Genomic DNA, 19488 nt, shown 5'->3' on the forward strand with positions numbered 1-19488 from the left:
AAGCAAGAACTGTGGCTGGGGCTACGTGCTTGGCTCCCATGGGCACTCCTGCCATGCCCCATGAAGCCTTGCCCCTTCCTCAATTCCCACCTCAACTTCTCCAACAGGACTTTAGATGAAAAATGACCCTGGGTGGGACTTCTCCTGTCCTCCCTCATGTTGAACTGAGATCCCTCATACCCAAATGGAGAGCTCAACATGTAGGTGTAACTTCCAACAAATGCCCACTTTCCCTCATTAAAGGAAAAAACAATCAAGAGTCCCCATTCACAGGAAGTGCAGAGCAAGAAGGTTATGAATATTCTTATTAAAAGACATTAAGAGGCTGTCCCAGATCACGGCCAAATTCATCCTTTTCTGCCCCCTCCTTCCCCTGCCCTGTGTGCCCCACCAGAGAAGGGTTTTGTCACCTCTTGTTCTTCCTGGAGGAGAGGTCCTGGAGACACAGATGCAGCCTGTTTACTTCTGTGACCCTGCCCTGGAGACCAATGGGTGCTCCACAAACAGCAGCAGAATTAAAGCCACCTGAGGGTCCACCGGCTCTGGGCTGCCAGGCAGTGAGCCTTTCCCAGGGGCACGGCTGACCCTCCCCTCTCTTCTTCTGGCTCCAAAATGGTCCTTTTACTTGACTCCAGGTTTTGTTTCTTGGGACAGATTTTCAGATAGTTTAAAAATTAGCACCCTTACCCCTTACCCCAAACTTAATTGTGAAAACCTTGATCTTTTATCAGAATTTTAAAATTCCTTGGGTTTTAATAACTTGCTTCTGTGGTGCTCAAAGCACTTTCCAGACAGCCCCCACTTTGATGAGCAGATGCTCAAGAGGTAGGATTATCCACACAGGGCTTTTCTGCAGCCGTACTTTGTCACCTGGGCCTGGATGGCCCCGGATATTCAACAAAACAGCTCAGGCCCCAGGGTAGGGGGCCAGGCTCTGGGGTCAAACTGGATTTGGGGCCCACTTCACTGCTTTCTGCTCATAAGAGTTTAGGCAAAGTCGCTCACCTCTCTGGGCCCCAGTTTCCCTGTGAGTAAAGCGGGTGATGACAGCCCACCTGTCACAGGGCTGCAGTGAGGACCAGCAGACAGCTGGGTAAAGAGCTTCCAACAGTGCCTGGGTGGGGCGAGTGTTCAGTAACTACTAGTCATCATCATCGATGTTACTTCTGTGACTCTCACTACCTTCAGTTACCCCTAAATAGGAGACAGTAGATAAAGTCACAGGAAACAGCAGCGGGATCAACATACTAGCAGGTATGGGTCTGTGGATCATGTTGATACACACCTGCTGAAGGCTGGCCGGTCACCTGGGGGCCCAGTCTCCTCACAGTGCTCTGAGCCACCTCTATGCCCGCGAACAGGATGTTCTAGAATCTGCTACTGATAAACAGGATTGCAGGAGCGTGAGCTACGCCAGTGGCGTGTGGTGCAGGTCTAGGGTTGGGGTGACAGCAGTCTGTGGTGGCATCAACTCCCTCACCAGAAAGAGCCTCACCAATGAATGTCCTTTTGTCACCAAACGTCCAAAGGCAACTGGGTCCAGCTGCCTGCCTCCCTATTAGGCGTGACGTGAGGGTCCCTTCAGAGGAGCTGAATACAAGGACACAGTCCCTGTGCAAAAAGACCCTTGAATGCAAGTCCAGGGCGAGGACCTCTGGAAGGTTCTGAGAATGTGCTCCAGCACATTACAGAAGGTTCTCTGTAAATCTGGACCAAGTGGCTCCTATCTGGCTGGGGCCTGATGCCGAGGTAGACCCCCTCTCCACCATGACTTCAGACCTGCGTCCCCAGGTAGGGCGCCCCCCCCCCCCCCCAGGGAAGCCCTCCCCGTGTACTGAAGGGATGCAGTTGCAAAGCCTGTGACTTTAAGAGGTCTGAACAGTTAATTGTCCCCACTCTGATGGGCAGTGGTGTGAAACACTGGGGATCCTTCCAAAGTCTCAATAAGAAATTAACTGTGGGGCTAAGAAGAGACAACTTAGGGAGTTTAGGAAAAGATAACCACATCCCAGGGGAGTTCAACAGCTTTACAGCTTATTGGTTAAAACCCTGAGTTTTAATTTCAGATTGGATCTTAATGTAACAATCCTTGGCTGCAAGAACTGGATGAATATGGAAAAACAGGAAAGAATAACGGGGAAAAAAATCAGCAAAGGTGACTCTTGGGACTGATATTTTATTATACCACACTTAATCCTAATCCAAAGGTCATAAAGCAATAGGATTTTACTCTCTACTTAACCTGGAACTTCTCCAATCATTATTGAAAGTTAGACCATTCGGAGGACATGAAGAGGATTCAAAAATCAGAGAGAGCTTACATTGGTGGAGAGTGGCAAACGAAAAGGAAATACACTATTAACAGTCTTAAAAGAAATACCTACCCTATGAAGAATCCCAGCACTGAAAATAAACTTCACATAAATGTAAAATAAACTTTTACGAGCAGTCTTCTCCGGGTGATTTTTTTTTCTTCCCATCTGACTTAAATACAAGCCAGGCAGGATGTTGACTGAGATGAACTTTTCACTCTTTAGATAGTAAATGGAATGTTGTAGGTCCTGTGCTAACTATAAATAAATCTTAAAATGGTCTTCAATAAGGTCAAATTCTCAACAGGATAAGACTGTATGCAGAGTCCTGGACTTCCCATGTGAAGTGACTGTGCAGGAGCCCTGCTCACTCTGCCTGGCTCCAAGATCATCCGAACAAATATCTGTCGGGTGGCTAATAACCCAGCACCCCCTTTCTTCCCCTACTCCCACTGTGTCCAAACTGACCTGACTGTCCACTCATGATCCTCACCTATGACCCCCTATGCTGAGAATACATCACATTCTCTGTCAATGTAAACATGTATTCCCCTTCTTCGAAGTCATCTGCTTTTTTATAATGCAACCTTGACACTCCTACCGAGTGGTCAGCTCTATATGCCTTCCCCTTGAACTTGGGCAGCCGCGACCATCTCGAACACCAGAAGTGACGCTCTAGGACCACAAGGCTAGATCATAAAAATGCATGTGCTTCCACTTGGCTCTCTTGAGACTCTTACTAGGAACGCGGCCGCCATGCTGGGAGGAAACCCAATACCTTGAGAGGGTACATGCAGGTGCCCTGGCTGGTAGCCCACCTGAGGGTCCTGCCCCTGCCAGGTGCTGGCCAGACATGTGAAGGAAGGTGTCCTGGATGATACCAGCCCCAACGTGGGCAACTGCCCGCTGAGGCCCCAACAAGCCCTCCCCCTGTGCTCAATCTGAATGATCCACAGAATCCACGAGCAAAATAAAACGGTTGTTTCAGACCTCCAGGGTTTAGAGCGGTTTGTTACAGAGCAAGAGCAACCAGGCTACCATGTCTCAATGAACAGAATCACAAATTTGAATGCAAACCCCAAGTCACAAGCGAACCAGGTGTTACACACACGGGAAGAGGGTGGTCCCAGAGCAGGAGAGGAGGTTAGGATCCCAGCGGTCGTTAACCTCTGGGGGAGCCTGGGCCAGTCACGTCTCTGAAGCCTTCATTGTATGAACGATCAAATGGAACTAACAGAACCTAATAAGACCATTGTAGGTATTACATGAGACCCAGCACACAAAGACCCTTTGATGTGTGAGGCATTACTAACATCACACGTGAGTTCCTTTCAATATCACATACATCTTTCCTTTTAGACACACGAATTCCATGGCTCCACAAAACCTGTAAAGGTCTGTTGAAATAGAAGAACGAGAGGTGGTGATGAAAGTAGCAGCAGGTAAAAGCTCAGACGAGGCTTAATGAATTTTCTAATGAATTTTTCCTCCCTCCAGCTAATTTCCTCCAGCACATTGATAGCCTATATAAAACATAATCTTGGGTAGGCAGGAAAACTAAGAATTCCATTCCTAAAAGTGTACACACACAAATGGCATACATTACAGGTCTTTTCATGGCTCAAGGTTAGCAGTGATAACTACAACATGTTGACTTTTTTTTGAAGTGCAATTCTAATTGCATGACATGAATTACCTTAGTTAGTCCTCCTAGCAATTCTATTAAATAGGTGCTAGTATTGATATTATCCTAATTTTATAGGTGAGGAAACAGGTGCAGGCAAGTCACATCACACAGAGATGAGGTGACAAAGCCAGAATTCAAACACCAGGCATTCTGAACAGGGTCCTGCTTTTGACCACTGCATTGCAAGGATTCCCCAAGGCAGTCTTCTTGAGGGTAAAATGTGAACTCACATTCAGTTCGTTTCCTATCTAATCACTGGGAACTTACAAAGTGCTCTAAATAATATTCTGCCACTCAAGTTCCCTTAAAGAAACATGAGGGAATGATAAAAAGGACTTTCAAGAGAACACAGCAAAGACACGTTTTCTCTTCCACCTCTAACTGACTCAGTGCCTGAAGTACACGTGTTCAGAGTCCCTGGATGTGTTCGTTCACACACCAGGACCCAGCAGCTTCCCGCTGGACATTAATGGGCCACCCTGTACAGCTCAGATCCTGGCGAAATTCTGAGGCAGCACTCAACAGGCTACCCAAATAATTTATAAAACCCCAGGAGTCTCTCTGGCCCAGACACCACGTGGCAGGCAATTTGGTTCTGTTTTTTCTTTAACTAAAAATGCTGTGTCATAAGCCACCCTTTTGAATTTCTTTTTATTTATTTATGGCTGAGTTGGGCGTTTGTTGCCGCGCGCGGGCTTTCTCTAGTTGTGGCAAGCGGGGTCTACTCTTCGTTGTGGTGCGTGGACTTCTCATTGCGGTGGCTTCTCTTATTGCGGAGCACAGGCTCTAGGCGCGCGGGCTTCAGTAGTTGTGGCTTGCAGGCTCTATCTAGAGTGCAAGCTCAGTAGTTGTGGCGCACGGGCTTAGCTGTTCTGTGGCATGTGGGATCTTCCTGGCCCAGGGCTCAAACCTGTGTCCCCTGCATTGGCAGGTGGATTCTTAACCACTGCGCTACCAGAGAAGCCCCCTTTTGAATTTCTGAGTCTGAAGGACAAGCGGAAGAACGGAATGAAATAAAGAATGATGGGTCCTCAGATGGTGAGCCGTGAGTGGGACAGGATGCTTCCCTGTCACCTTCCAGCCCAGGTATCTGCTTGGCTGCCTAGTGTCTACGGAAGCAGAAAGCAGATCCCCTCCACAGGATCCGGACCTCCTTTGCAGTTTAGATCAATGGACCAGTGGCATCATCATCCCAAGAAGCGGTTAGAAATGCACCTTCCCAGCTCCTACCCCAAACCCACTGAAACAGAAACCCTAGGGCAGGGCCCAGAAATCCGTGTTTAACGAGTCCTCCAGGTGGTTCTGACACCTGCCAAAATCCAAGAACCACTCCTTTCAAGTGAGAGCCACAGACGTGAATAACAGAACCACACACAAGGGCTCTAGTGCATCTTGTCCGAGTGCCGGCCCTCTCTCTGACTAATGTCTACGCAGCGCTCCCAGCCGCTTGAATCAGAACACACCCCAGAACCCCTCTGAGTTTGCTAGGTGGGCTGATGGGATGGGCTCAGCCTTCTTGTCCAATCACCTTGATCAATCATCATTTCATTCATCCAACCAAAACCATGGGCATCAGAGCTGTGGTCTTGTGAGACCTGCAAGCACAGCTCAGATCTTGCATGTTCTCTCAACCTCTTAGACAACTCATGCTGTGATATGCTGTGTCCAGCTCACTGCCCTGCCCAGGGCTGACCCTTGGCTAGGGAGCAGCCGCTCTGGACACTCAGTACTGCTGTGCACCCCATTCAGCCCTCAGCAAGTGCCTTTGATGAGAGGCTTCCCATCAGTCAGCCCTCCCAGGGTCCATCCACTGGGCTTGCTCTTCTGTTTTAAATTATCACATCTCTATGAATAGTTAATTTGTTTGACAAAGGTTCAGTAAATTCTTACCATCAAGCTGACAGATTATTTATAAATCAAGTCTGATGAAGTGATCACTGTCTACGGTGGTTCAACTTTTAAGTTAAGGAAAACACTTTTACTTTGTAGATAATATAAAATTAAAAACTTAAAAAAAAATTATCACCCCCAAATTGACATTTCCTTCTCAGAAAAAGTAGGCCATGTTTCTGGCCAGGAGAACCCCAGTTTCTTAGGAAATTGGAGAGTGATGGACCTACTACACAAGAGGCCCACTGCTGCTGCATACATTCTTAGCATCCAATGCAAACAGCTGAGCCCTTATTTGAATCACTGAACTAGGGCCTTCTGTTTCTATCCACCTCTCATCAGTGGGATTCTCATAACTTGATTCTCATCCAGCACTACTTCTGGGCTATATTTTCCTAACGTCTTCTCATCTCTCTACTCTACACAGGTATTCCATTCCATTCTTATTTCCCTCCTGCAATTAAAAAGAGAAAGGACTAAAAATAAGAATCTCTACTTTCAGAAACCAAAGGAAGCTCTCAAAGGTCAAAGTTTGCCTTGGTGAAAAGGTCAGATGTTCCCAGTGATCCTCGCCCAGGTCAATGACAGAGGTAGATCCTCTTCCTCCGAGAATCTCCCAGGTTCCTTGATTGGACTATAATGAAATATCCCGAAGTGAGTCTGACAGATGATACCAAAGGGTGACAGAAAGGGGAAGGGAGCCACCTGCTAGTCATTAGCAACCCAGATCTATCCACTTCCAAAAATACAAAGTCTCTATGTGGTTCCAAAGAAACCTGCAAAACAATCGGGTCCCCAAACTGCTCGTTGCAATTCACAGCAGCATCATTCTGCCACTCCTGACCCAAAGGGTCACACTCAGCAAGAGATCCAGTGTGTGAATCTTCTGTACACTCAGTATGTAAGAACAGCAACAGCCAGAAGAGTCCACAGGACCCCAAAGCTGTCCAGCAAAAGCTGCCAAGCACTTGAGAGGTTCATCCTGTTGGGTCTTTGCTGTACCCTCGAAGAGGTGGTGGCCAAGAGTAGCCAAACCCGGGGAAGAAATGCTGAGACTCTGGGGGATCAAGGTAGATGCTTCAGGACCTGCCACATCACTGATCAACCCCACTTTGAGGGATCTGGTTCCTCACAACTGCATGATCCTCAAATAGTTGAAAACCTCTCACTGGCATGACTTAAAGATACACATTGTCCAAGCAGCTCTCAGTAGTACCAACATTTTGTCATTAGCATAAGGTGGAGGCCAAATCTAATCTGGCTTCATGTTCAGCAAGTACTTTGTCCCCTGGAGCCCACAATCTGTCACATCAAGCTTTCTCCCATGCATATAAACACCATGCTACAGGGCCTTTACTTGTGCTGTTTCCTCCCCCCAGAATGTCTTTGTTTCCCTTGATTCTACTCCCCAACTCTTTATCAATCCAGGAAACTCCAACCCATCTCCAGTGATCCAGCTCCTCTCTCAAACTTGCACCCTCCTGGCCTCCCAGCCTTGTGGCTATTTACAAAACTAACCACTTCCCCCTGAGTCTCACAGCACTCCACACCTGCGTGTATTATGGCACTTATTTATATCATAGTTGTGTGTTTGTATCACCTTCCCAACTAGATGTTGGCTCGTACTCACGATGTCTTATTCATCTCTGTACTCCAAGGCCTAGAACAATGCCTGCAATACAGAGTACCAGGATTTAACTCACATGAACTAGTTAAACCAGAGCCCAGGAAGGTGATTTGGCAACTATAATACATCAGTGTGGAGTATCACCTGACTCATAGCATAATCAATGTTAGCTGCAAACTCTGCCAAAGCAATTGAGAGAATCACAGGATTTTCACTCAGGGAGCATCTGGTCCAAGCTCCCTCTTGGTGCTGGGGCCAGGGATCCTAAGGCTCATGCTTGAATATGTCTGGTGATGAGAAAATCACTGTCTCATAAGGCAGTCAATTCCAAAGAACATGCTGGATCACTGTAAACCACAGGTGACTTGAAACCCATGAAACCCATCCGGTCTGGATCTCTCTCCTCTGTGACCAAACTTTGCTGAGGACCAGGGCTAATCCATCTCAAAATCCCCAGTGCTTCTCTCACCAAAGTGGAGCTAAAGTAGGAAACTCAAATAATTGTGCTGAAAATAGATTCCTATTCTTGAGCTGAGCACTCTTTAAAAGAATGTATGGCATTATACCAATGTCAATTTCCTAATTTTGATTGTGTACTACAGATATATAAGACGTTATCATTGGTTAAAGGCTACATGAGTACTTTCTATACCACTTTTGCAACTTCTTATGAGTCGAACTATTTCAAAATAAAAAATTATGAAAAACAGATTGTATATACATACATATGTGTATATACATACATATATGCATGTATTTATATTATTTATTTTAATTTTTCTAAATTTTATTTATTTTTATTTTTGGCGGCATTGGGTCTTCGTTGCTGCACGCGGGCTTTCTCTAGTTGCGGCTAGTGGGTGCTACTCTTCATTGTGCTGCGGGGGCTGCTCATTGCAGTGGCTTCTCTTGTTTCGGAGCACGGGCTCTAGGCGCACAGGCTTCAGTAGTTGTGGCATATGGGCTCAGTAGTTGTGGCTCGCAGGCTCAGTAGTTATGGCACATGGGCTTAGTTGCTCCATGGCATGTGGGATCTTTCCAGACCAGGGTTCGAACCCATGTCCCCTGCACTGGCAGGTGGATTCTTAACCACTGAGCCACCAGGGAAGTCCCTAATTTATCTTTAATAATTATATATATATGTGTGTGTGTATAGAGAGAAACAGACAGACAGGCAGATATACAGAAAGAGAGAGAGATGGGAGCTGGGGTCACTGCTCTGCGGGTATGTGCCCATAATGGACCACTCTGGGCATGGACACATGGAGATTTTTTTGAGGCCCTTATCATCTGTAAGAACCACTAAAAGATGTGACAAATGCCATTACCTCCATGGCCTTGTCCTCTCACCCACTCTTTTATACATCTCGAGACCAGAGCAGTCTGACCAGTTCATCTGCCAGTCCCCTAACACTACCCCACATCCACACCCCAGACACAGTATGAGGCAGGTCCCCGCTCCTTTTAACCAACCCAGCCTTTAACTAGCAGCCAAGGTAACACTCCAGGCTCCCTAGGAAACCAGGAAGTAGGAAGTCAATAAAGCCACAAGAAGCACCAACCATGTGCTAAGCCCCCTCTGGGGTGCTCTGCACCAGTTCTCTCCCTTAATCCTCACTACAATCCCATGCTGCAACCATTCCACAGGATAGGAAAACTGAGGGACCCAGGAGGGAGGAAACCCTCCTGGTGACCCAGGAGTGCCTCAGGTCACCAGGCCAGTGAGTGCAGAGACAGAAGTCAGACCCCAGCTGGGTCCGCACTCAGCGCTGGCTCACGGCAAGAGAACCACTCACTGAGAGTCAGCAATGGCACCAGTCGGGTTTTCAAAAACCCAAGATCCAGCCTGCTTTGTGCCAACCCTTTAACTTCACAGATGCCTTGAATCCCAACACCCATTTCTACCCCTTTCCAGAGGTGGTGTTTTGGAATATTTGTTAATTCCATGGGCTTCTTTTAGCCCCTTTCTCCTCATTAAATCTAGGTGGGGATGGGTAGGGATGGGTGTGGCTGGAGAGCCAGGCCCTGGAATTTTGTTTTGGGCTCCAAGGCCCTTCAGTGAAAGCACCAGGGCCCCAGACCAGCAAGATGTTTGCATGGTCGACATTCAACAGATGCCTGTTGAAGTAAACAGGCAAGTGTATCCATCTTGGTGAAGCATCACAATTTTTAAAAAGATACCCACTTATTCAGTGGCTGCTTCCTTTTGTCATAAATCAGTAATAATTTAATGATGGGGTGGAGAAGTGAGGATCACATTTTCTCCCATTAAGACCAGCAATCTATCAAGCCTGCTAACAGTCCAGTTAAATTTAGCATGAGATAGGGGCCTTCAGAAAGGCCTCCACATTGTGGGCAGCCCCTAAAAATATAACAAAAAAATGAAGTCACCACAGGAAGGATGGAGGTCTCTAAATGGTAGGGACCCTAGAGATTGGTACAAGGCCTGCCATACCTTTAAAGTGGTCTTATTGATTTAAAAAAACCTAGAGAAAAATCTCTAGATGTCAAATATCACTAAGTTCTTCTATCACTAAAACATGAAGCTAAAGAAGAGTATTTGTGTGAGTAGGGAAAAAAGGAATAGGAAAGTGTAAAGCCAAATTATTGAGAGAAAACTCACCTATGTTGTAGCAATATCTCCTAATCTTCAAGAGAAAAAAAAGTGTGGTCAAGTACACTTGGGAAACGCTGGAGATGCAAAAGAGGGAAAATATATCCCCTTGTGTACCCTGGCTTAAAAAATTCTGGGAGGTCCTCCAATAAAGAAACATATCCATTGTTAAATAAAGTATTTTCTGAAATTTATTTGAATATAGGCCTTTGTTTTGTTCTTGAACATAAAACCTGTTACCATCCTGTAAAAAATGCTTTGAGAAATGTTCTCATAAAGGATTAATATTCTTTAGGTTGTGGGTGTGATTTAAATAGGCACTTAGGTGTCATGAAAGACTGTTCCATAAAAATGATCAGTCTGTGTATTGCTGCTGACACACAGGATGACAAAAAAACACCAGGAACTGTCAGAAAACGTGTGAGAGGCCAAGCCAAGCCCAGTGTCCTGGGCACAGAAAGCAGGACTTTCAGATGGCTGTGGTGGACTTGTGACCAAAGCTGACATGGGGGGGAGGAGGGGACACAAGCGGCTGTCACACTGACGCAGCAAAGCCACAAACAGGAATTCGTCCTCCTGAACCTGATGGTCAGGTGCCGAAAGACGTTCACTGCATCATGACAGCAACAGGAGAAATGAGGAAGAACTGAAAGATTCAATGGCAGGAGATGAGCAGGAAAAGTGCCGGCACACCCGGAATAGGGAAGTAGGATTCTCTACCCACAGACGTCCCGCCCTGAGGTAAGCCGTGTGGGCTGAGCACCACCTGTACCACAGTCCCCGGGAAGGGCTGGTTGAAAGTACACTGCTTCAGCCCAAGGTTTGGTTACAACAACCCTAAATTCGGCAGGGGAGGCAAGGAGTTCTGGCTACCCTCTCTGAAGGCAAATGGAGAAGCTCTCACGTGATGGCCTTTCAAGCAATCAGGCCACATGGTCTGACAGGTATTCATCTACTTTTAATTACAATCAAAAAGAATATTTTTATTCACATCTGTTCCACAATATCTTGGACAACACACAGAAATCAACTCAAAATGGATCACTGACTTCAACGTAAAAGCTAACGTGGTAAACTTACAGTCGAGTATCTTGGGCATATGTTCACCTTGGACCTAGTCCAGCTTCTTCTAACATTCTGGGAACATTTATTGAACAATTAGTCAATGTCAGTTTCCCTGCTTGGTGATGGCGATATGGTGAGAAACGAGACAGTCCCTGATGCCAAATCTTATAAGCTTTTAGGAGCTCTTTACGGCTTTGTCATTAATAAAATTATCCCAAACCTCTTTGAATCCATGTCTCTTTCCAACCAGGACTACCTTGGTTGTAACCTAAGTTTATGGACACTTTTGGCTCATTAATTGATAGGTAAGGATACCCTGTGCTATAAGCTAACATGTTTCTTACCAAGTGGATGGGAAGAGGAACATCAAGCCCAAGAAAGTACAGGATGAAAGAGGAACAAATGTCAGATTCAGGAGATCAGCATGGATAAATGTCACTGTGCAAACCAGACCAACATGCACTGCCTTTTGGAAGAATAATCAAGCCAGCTGCGGTGCCAGATGAGAGGATTAGATCAGCCAATTTGAGGGCCTGGCTAACAGGAAGGAATTATCACATCCATTGGACCTCCTTGTTACAGGCATCTTCCCTACACCATTGTTGGGAAGGAGTAAAACCGGCTGGTTTGAATTTCTTCTCCTCTATTTTCCCTGACCCCTGGTTGGGGGATGGCTAAAACGTCAGACACAGAGGAAGAAAGGAATAAAAACAAAGGATGGCTATTTCACTGATGGAATAACAAACTGGAGACCCAAAGGAACTGAGGATGCTGAGCCCTGGAGGAAACAGGAAGTGGGGGGTTGCAGGGACAGACCGACAGATGCCTATGGCTGCTCAGGGCAGAACTAGGGGGAGGGGCTCTGGCTCAGCACACGGAAGGACTTTGGGGTGATCCATACCTCCCAGCGTTGAGTGGGCTGCCAAGCACAATGGAATCCTCCCACAACCAGGGTGGCCAGAGCCACAGGACACCTGGAGCAGCCCCCAGTGCCCTCTTCATGGCTCCCCGCTCTGAGAATAGGGGGCACCCCACCAGCAAAGCAACTGCAGAGGAGCTGAAGGAAGGCCAAAGCTGCCTTTCCCAGGCACTCCATATAGGTGGAGAGCAGAATTCACGGCTCACAGGAAATGCCTATCTCCTGACTGCAACCCAGGAAGCACTGAACCAGTAACAGTGCTCGCTGACTTCAGGAACCTTTTGTCCCCTCCAAGGCCTCTCAGGGTTAACGGGCCTGACAAGTGAGTCCCTGGAGGTTTGTGCTTGCGTCCGTAGGTGAGAAGCACAGACACAAGAAACGTGGGCCTCTGCAGCCCCTAGGATTTCTTCACCCACTCAATTAACCCCCCACCTCCAGGACGACCCCAGGAACCCTAAGTGTCTTCAGAAGCCAAGGAGAAGGTCTGATCAGCACGGGCTCACCAGCACTAACACCCCAGCTGAGAGGAATGATGCCATTGCTGGATGGTGATCTCTGGGCTTCCCACAAGGCTTTCTGAAATGCTGGAAGGATTCTGCAGACCCTCCTCACCGTGCTATGGACACATGGGCCCCACGAACTCTAGTTTAGGAAATTCAGAAGCAGGCTTCCCAGTCCAAGTATGAAAACATCCTTTATAATATTGTTTCTCAGAACCACAGGTAATAGACCGTGTCCTTTTACTACCAGTTGATAAAGGACACGCATTCACATACTCATATACTCAGGCCCCTGCAGCCATCCCAGCGTCCCCAAAGTGATCAGGGTTGACTAACCACTGCACACACTTCCCTAATGAGCACATAAAATGTGGCTAAGATACACAGTGGATTTCAAAGACCGAGCACCAGAAAGAATGTAAATAACTCACTAATAATACCTACACTGATTACATGTGGATAATATTTTGGATATACTGGGTTCAGTGTTATTAAAATTAATCTTACTTGTTTTCACTTGTTCAACATAGCAACTAGAAAATTTACAATTCCATATGTGGCCTGCAGTCCCTTTCTATTGGACAGAGCTGCTCTAGAGTTTCCACTCTGAGACAACTCCCCTTTCTTGATAGAAGTAGAGGAGGCACCACTGCCTCGGGGCCTGGATGCCCCTCCACCTAATCGACTTCTTGCACCCAGGCCAGCAGGCATCCCAGAGAGTGACAGGGATGACTTTCTACATAGGGCGACTGCTCTGTGTCGTTTTCTTAGAGATGATATAGGCTTGAACCATTTCCTGAAACTGTCTGGGTCCCTCCCTCTCTCCCCCTGAGGCAGGTCCATTGATCTGGGAAGAGCATACATGCGGCTCCACAATCACCATATGCTGGGTCTTTGGTGATAAATAAAAAGCTAAATCACAAAGGACTAAAAAGAGGCAGGGAGAACACCTGCCTGGAAATTCCAACTCAATCCATTTACAGAAGACTCTTAGGTCTGTGTTTGCATATTTTCCATTGTGCAGAGCTTAGCACTTTATAAGCAAGGTCTCGTTTTAGCCTCACACCAACACTGTGGGGTAAACATCTGGGCCCTGCCTTCGCCCTGTACTACATTTACACCCAAGGACAGAGATTGTCCAGAAAGAATTCCTTGTTTGTTTATTTTTAAACAAACGACCCCAAAATGGTTATGGTGTGTGGGTGTGTGTGTGTTCATAAAGTCTCATCTACCAAATTCTTTCCAGGATCAGAAAAGATTGATTCATTACATCAGAAAAAAAAAAAAATCTCTCCTTTGAAGTTCAATCCATTAACTCTACTCAGCCCTTGAAATGGACAATAAGAAATGACACTAAGAACCTAATCACATAACATTGTAAATTAAGTATACCTCAATGTAAAAAAAGTCTTCAAGTTGGAAACAAAAAAAGAGCCTAATCAGTCGTTTGACAAGCATGGGGGCTGGTCCCATGAGGTGTGGCCCGGGTGACTATGCCAAGTGTCATGCACTCCCGGCCCCAAGCAGCCAGTAATTAACAGAGGAGGCTAAAAGCAAGTGTGAGAGCTTTGTGGGCTGACGTGTGTCCTTCCAAAGTTCGTATGTTGAATCCCTGACCCCCACACCGCAGAATGGGACCAGGTTTGGAGAGTGAGTCATTAAGCTAAAATGGGGTCTTTGGGGTGGGCCCTAATCCAATAAGACTGGAGTTTTCATAAGAAGAGGAGATTAGGACACAGACAAGTACGGAGAGAAATCAGTGGGCAGACACCAGGAGATGGTGGCCACCTACAAACAAGCCCAGGAGAGAGGCCTCAGGAGAATCCAACCCTGCTGACCTTGAAACCCACCTTGATCTCATACTTCCAGCCTCCAGAACTGTGAGAAGTAAACATTGTTGTTCAAGACACCTACTCTGTGGTCCTTTGTTATGACGGTCTGAGAAGACTATGACACCAAGAAGTCACACCAGTGGGGAAAAGGCCCACAGCTGACCTGGGGGATGTGGAGGGAGGAGGGTGGACAGAGGGAGATCAGGCAGTGGGCAGCCATTCTGCAGAAGGAGCCTCACTAAGCTGGACCTGGAGAGGAGGGAAGGTCTGCACAAGTGAAGGTGGTGGGAGGGGGCCAATAAGAGCAAAAGCAAGAAGCCTGGAAGGCTGGGGCTGCCTGACTTGCCAAGTCATGGCTTTCAGAACAGATGCCCCAATAGACCAAGATATCTTTGGAGGCAGGGCAGGGTCCACCGTTCTCCATCTCCCCAGGGCTCAGCACGGTGTCTGGCACACAGTGGGTACTCCATAAATGCAGTGGCATACACAATTTCCCATCCAAACTGGAAGGCTTTGCAAGGGAAAGGGTAACTATTAATGACTGGGACTGGGACTACAGGTGCACCCCAGGACTGTCCCAGGCACACCTGGGCAGAGGTCACCACAGTAGTGACGCGTGTAGAAGTGAACTGAAAATAGTGACACATGGGGTGAGGGGCAAAGCTGAGCACTGAGACAGTGCCCCAAAGGCAGGGGTGAAACCATTCTCAAAGGCCAGCCTGGGTGTTTTCATCTTCATTTCCCTGCACCCAGCAGAGCCTGCACCCAACACATGCTGGGAGGCTGAATGCATGAACCAGACTTCAAGATCCTAAAAACGAGGATAAATGACATTTAGTTTTTTAAATAGTTGAGGCCAAAGACAGACCGGGAAGACCAAAGAGCAGGAAAGAGAACCTCCATCGCCCCAGGCCCCCTGCCTGCTCTGGGCTCACCGGCCCACACCTGAGCTTTCCTCTGGCCACAGAGCACAGGCGATGTGGACGCACGTGTGCAGGAGCAGCTGTGAGTCAAGTTCTCCAACCAACATGGGAAACCAAGCACCCATTCACCCGGAGACAGGTCTCCCAAAGCCAGGGCTTTCTCTTCCTCAGATCGCCTTTTTAGTAACAACTACAGTAACCATCACTTCTGGTGGACCACGGTGCTAAGATGACATAATTTGTTCAAGGTCGGAGAACTATTTAGCTGCCAGATAGGATTCAAACCCAAGACTTTGCTGCTGACCAGCTGTGAGATCTTGAGTAAATTAAATGTTTTAAGTCTCATATTTGTCAACTCTAAAATGGGGTTTTATTTTACTTATATCCATTACATATCATTATAATACATATAATTTTATGTATATAGTATTCATAATTACATTTTGGGGGGTTCTTATAAGAACTAAATGTGCACGTAAAACACTGAGCACAGTAAATGTTTAATAAAAGATAGCTATTATCACTGTTGTTGTTATTGCCTATAGTATTTTACTTACATAGTCCTAATGCATTTAGAAAAAGAAGCAATCTTCTGTCACCCTCTTCACACAAAACTTCTGGGATGCATATGGATAGATCTGTCCTTGGACCCACCATTATTCCAATTCTAATGTCACGAGGCCAGGTCTTGTGAGAAAACCCCAAAAGCTACCTGCAGGCAGCTGCTTGGAAGGAATGGGTTTCTTTGGTGCAGAGGCTTCCCTGGCTATCTATGAGTAAGAGAACCCTTTCTGCTGTCCACACTCACTACAACCAGCAAAGTCCCCGTCCTCAAAAATAGAGGTCACTCAGGAGGCTGGTGCCCCACCATAACCTGCCCGGGAAAATAATGCACGTGACCAGTATTTGCTCACAAATGCAGAAAGAACCTATGCAGTCTCTAAGTTGGTTTCTCATTCTCTGTTTGCCCCCAATGGATGGGGCAAAAAAAGTCATAATTATTCTGCTTAATAAGAGCTTGTACTTCAAGAAGCTCCTAGTCTTTGGGGAAGAAAAGGATTTCTGACTTTTTTGTTTGGGTCATGCCCAAAACACTCCAATGAAGTTAAACAGAAATGCTGAAAAAATCGTGCTCAGTAAGCTGACTGCTGACAACACAGTCCTTCAAGCAACAGGCAGTGAGGGAACGTGGAAGAAATCACAGCCCGCACCAGCCCTTCTACAAGGGGCATGCCCTCTGCTCACAAGCATCAGCGTGAGCCCCAAGGTTGCACAAGGTCACAAGGAAGCCAGAGCATGACCATCAGAACCATGGTTCCACATCACTGGTGTGGAACCTCTCACCATCAGTGTGAGGGGAGTGACTGGCCTTCCGAGGTCTGCTCCACCTGGAAAACTGCCAGACCATGGTCATCATCCTTTGACTCTTTACCTGGAACTCTTGGTACCTACTTCTTCTAGCTCCTTGCTTCTCAGAGTGTGGTCCATGGACCAGCATCATTGACATCACCGGGGAGCTCGTCAGAAATTCACTCCAGACCTGCTGCCTAAGATCTGCTTTTAACGAGGTCCCCGGGTAACTGGTGTACACATTAAAGTTGGAGGAGCTCTTGTAAACTGACTCAGCGGCTCTGACTTGCTCTGTTCCAGGTGGAGAAGGAGGATGTTGGCTGAGAGAGTTGTTCTCTTCCCACATTTATTTCTTGTTTGCTCCATACTTTCTATTTTCTTTTCACCATCTGCTTCTAATCATTTTTTTAAAACTTCCCCAAACACCTATGAAATGAGTCTTGATCCATTCTAACACAGAGGCAGCCAGGGAGAATAACAGATTTCCGGGTTAAGGAGAAGGGAAAAGGGGCCCAGTGCTCATCAGATCCCTACTAGGAAGTCGGTATTCTTCCCACTGTCATCTGAGGAAGCTCAGAGACCCAGGTGAAGCACTTGCTCTCCCCCGTGGCTGACCACAGATCATATCAGCCCAGCCCAGCCCTCACCACCCAAGCGGGAAGTGTATACTTCATGTGGGTCACAAATATGAGTTGAAAAGGAATCTCTCCACCCAGTACTAGCAAGAGCATTGGAGTGGGGGGGGGGGGGGGGGCTTTACATTCTAAAAGGCAATTCTGTGATATGTCTCAAACCTTAAAATGTCCTCCCTCCTGACCCAGCAATTGTATCTCCATCCTCTATACTGCCACCTTTTACACAGTTTCAAGCCACAGAGAAGAAAATAGAAAACATCAGATGCAAGTTTATAACACTCCTGAAATGATCCACTCAGGGTGAACCATCCAACTTTCTCAATTCTAATACCGCTCCCCTCCCCCCACTGTTATGGCCTATGGAAACATGTATGTGCATGCAGATATGTGTGTGCAAGTGTGTGAATGCTCCAAAAGAACCCTGGAGAGAGAGACCATGTTCTACGGTATTCTTGAAACTCAGGTTTTAATCAATGTAAGTGCAAAATGAAACAGTCAGTTTGACTTCACACCAGTTATTTGTTTCCACTTGGCTTGTGACATTTGATTTGTGTGACCAATGTCCTATGAAGACTCTGTGTTCTACTGCAGCAGAAATCGGCACTGTTCAATACGGTAGCCACTAATGGTAGCCCCATGTGGTTGTTTACATTTAAACTTTAAAATTAAAGTAAAAATTCCTCAGTGGCACTCATTACATTTCAAGTTCTCAATAGTCATATGTGGTTAGTGTCCACCATATTGGACAATGCAGATATGGCACATGTCCAACATCACAGAAAGTTCTACTGGAGAGCAAAGCTCTACACTGTTAGGGTTTGTAGTGTCCAGATGAAACTGACATTTCCCAGCCTCCCTTAAAATATGGATGGTCAATGAGTTGTTAGTAGAAGTCATCGGAGGCTCTTTAAAAGGGCCTCAGATCAGAAGGCAAGAGCATTTCGCCCTTCCCCCTTCTTCCTGCATGGAAAGAAGACACTGTGGTTGGAACTCAGCATCCATCTTGGGACCAAGAGGAAAAGTACTCCTGGTGCTGGGTACCCACGGTCCCCTTTCCTTCCCTTCTCTCTCTCTCTCTCTCACTACCTTGGTGATCTCATCAAATCTCATGGCTTTAAACACTATCTTCTAATGACTCCAAAATTTATACTTATAACCCAGACCACTACTCAAACTGCAGACTCATATATACACATCTCCACTTCACCATCTAATAGGCCCCTCAAACTCAGTGTGTCTAAAACAACTCCAGATCTTCCTCTTAAAGCCTGGTCTACCTGCAAACTTTTTGTTGAGCTTTAATAAAAGTATTCAGTCCTATAACCACCAGCGCAATCCTGCTAGAATATTTTCATCACCCCCAAAACTTCCCTCATGACTCTTTGCAGCCAATCATGGATGCCACCACCCAACCCCATCCCTGGCCTCTGGAAACCTCTGATCTGCTTTCTGTCTTTTGAGCTGGTCTTTTCCATAGAATCATAGTAGCAGCCTTTTGAGTCTGGCTTCCTTCACTTAGCATAATGCTTTAGAGATTCGCCCACATTACTGTGCACATCCGCAGTTCGTTCTTTGTTATTGCTGAGTAGTATTCCATTGCACAACCTTTCCAAAACCTGCTTACCTATTCTGCTATTGGGCATTTTAAAAGGAAAAAGGAAGCTGCACAGCAGTGAGCCACAGCATGCTGCTGTTTGTGTAAAACACAGCTTTGTGTATTCATCGACAAGCTCTTGGAAGACACACAAGAAACTGGAACCACAGATGCCTTCGGAAGAGAAATGGGGTGCTGAGAGATGTTCTTTCTTTCTATAACTTTTAGTACAGTTTAAAAAAAATATTTAACTATGTGCATATATTACCAATTTTTTAAAAATGTTTTAAGATGACCTCCTACATCTAAGGGCTGTATCTCCTTTTGTATCCAAATCTTACAACTTTTTTTTGGCTATTTATTTGATTTATCAGGATGATTAAGATATTTTATCAAGAGATTTAGCAATTTACTTCCCAGATAAAGAAGAAAACTTTGCTGTTTTCCTTTCTTCTCTTCCTCACACAGAGGTCTTCTTTACTCCAACTTAATCTTCCTTCCTTAACTGTTTCTTAAACAAGAAAATAAAAGCCTCCAGCA

At 46.3% G+C, this 19488-nt stretch overlaps 1 protein-coding gene across 1 annotated transcript in view; it reads right to left on the reverse strand.

Annotated features, from left to right (window-relative positions):
• ITGA9 (integrin subunit alpha 9) overlaps nt 1-19488 on the reverse strand; it is a 350005-nt gene that overhangs the window by 238760 nt on the left and 91757 nt on the right. The window lies entirely within an intron of this gene.

This window comes from Phocoena phocoena, chromosome 10 (genome assembly GCF_963924675.1).
Source record: "Phocoena phocoena chromosome 10, mPhoPho1.1, whole genome shotgun sequence".
NCBI classification, from domain to species: Eukaryota; Metazoa; Chordata; class Mammalia; order Artiodactyla; family Phocoenidae; genus Phocoena; species Phocoena phocoena.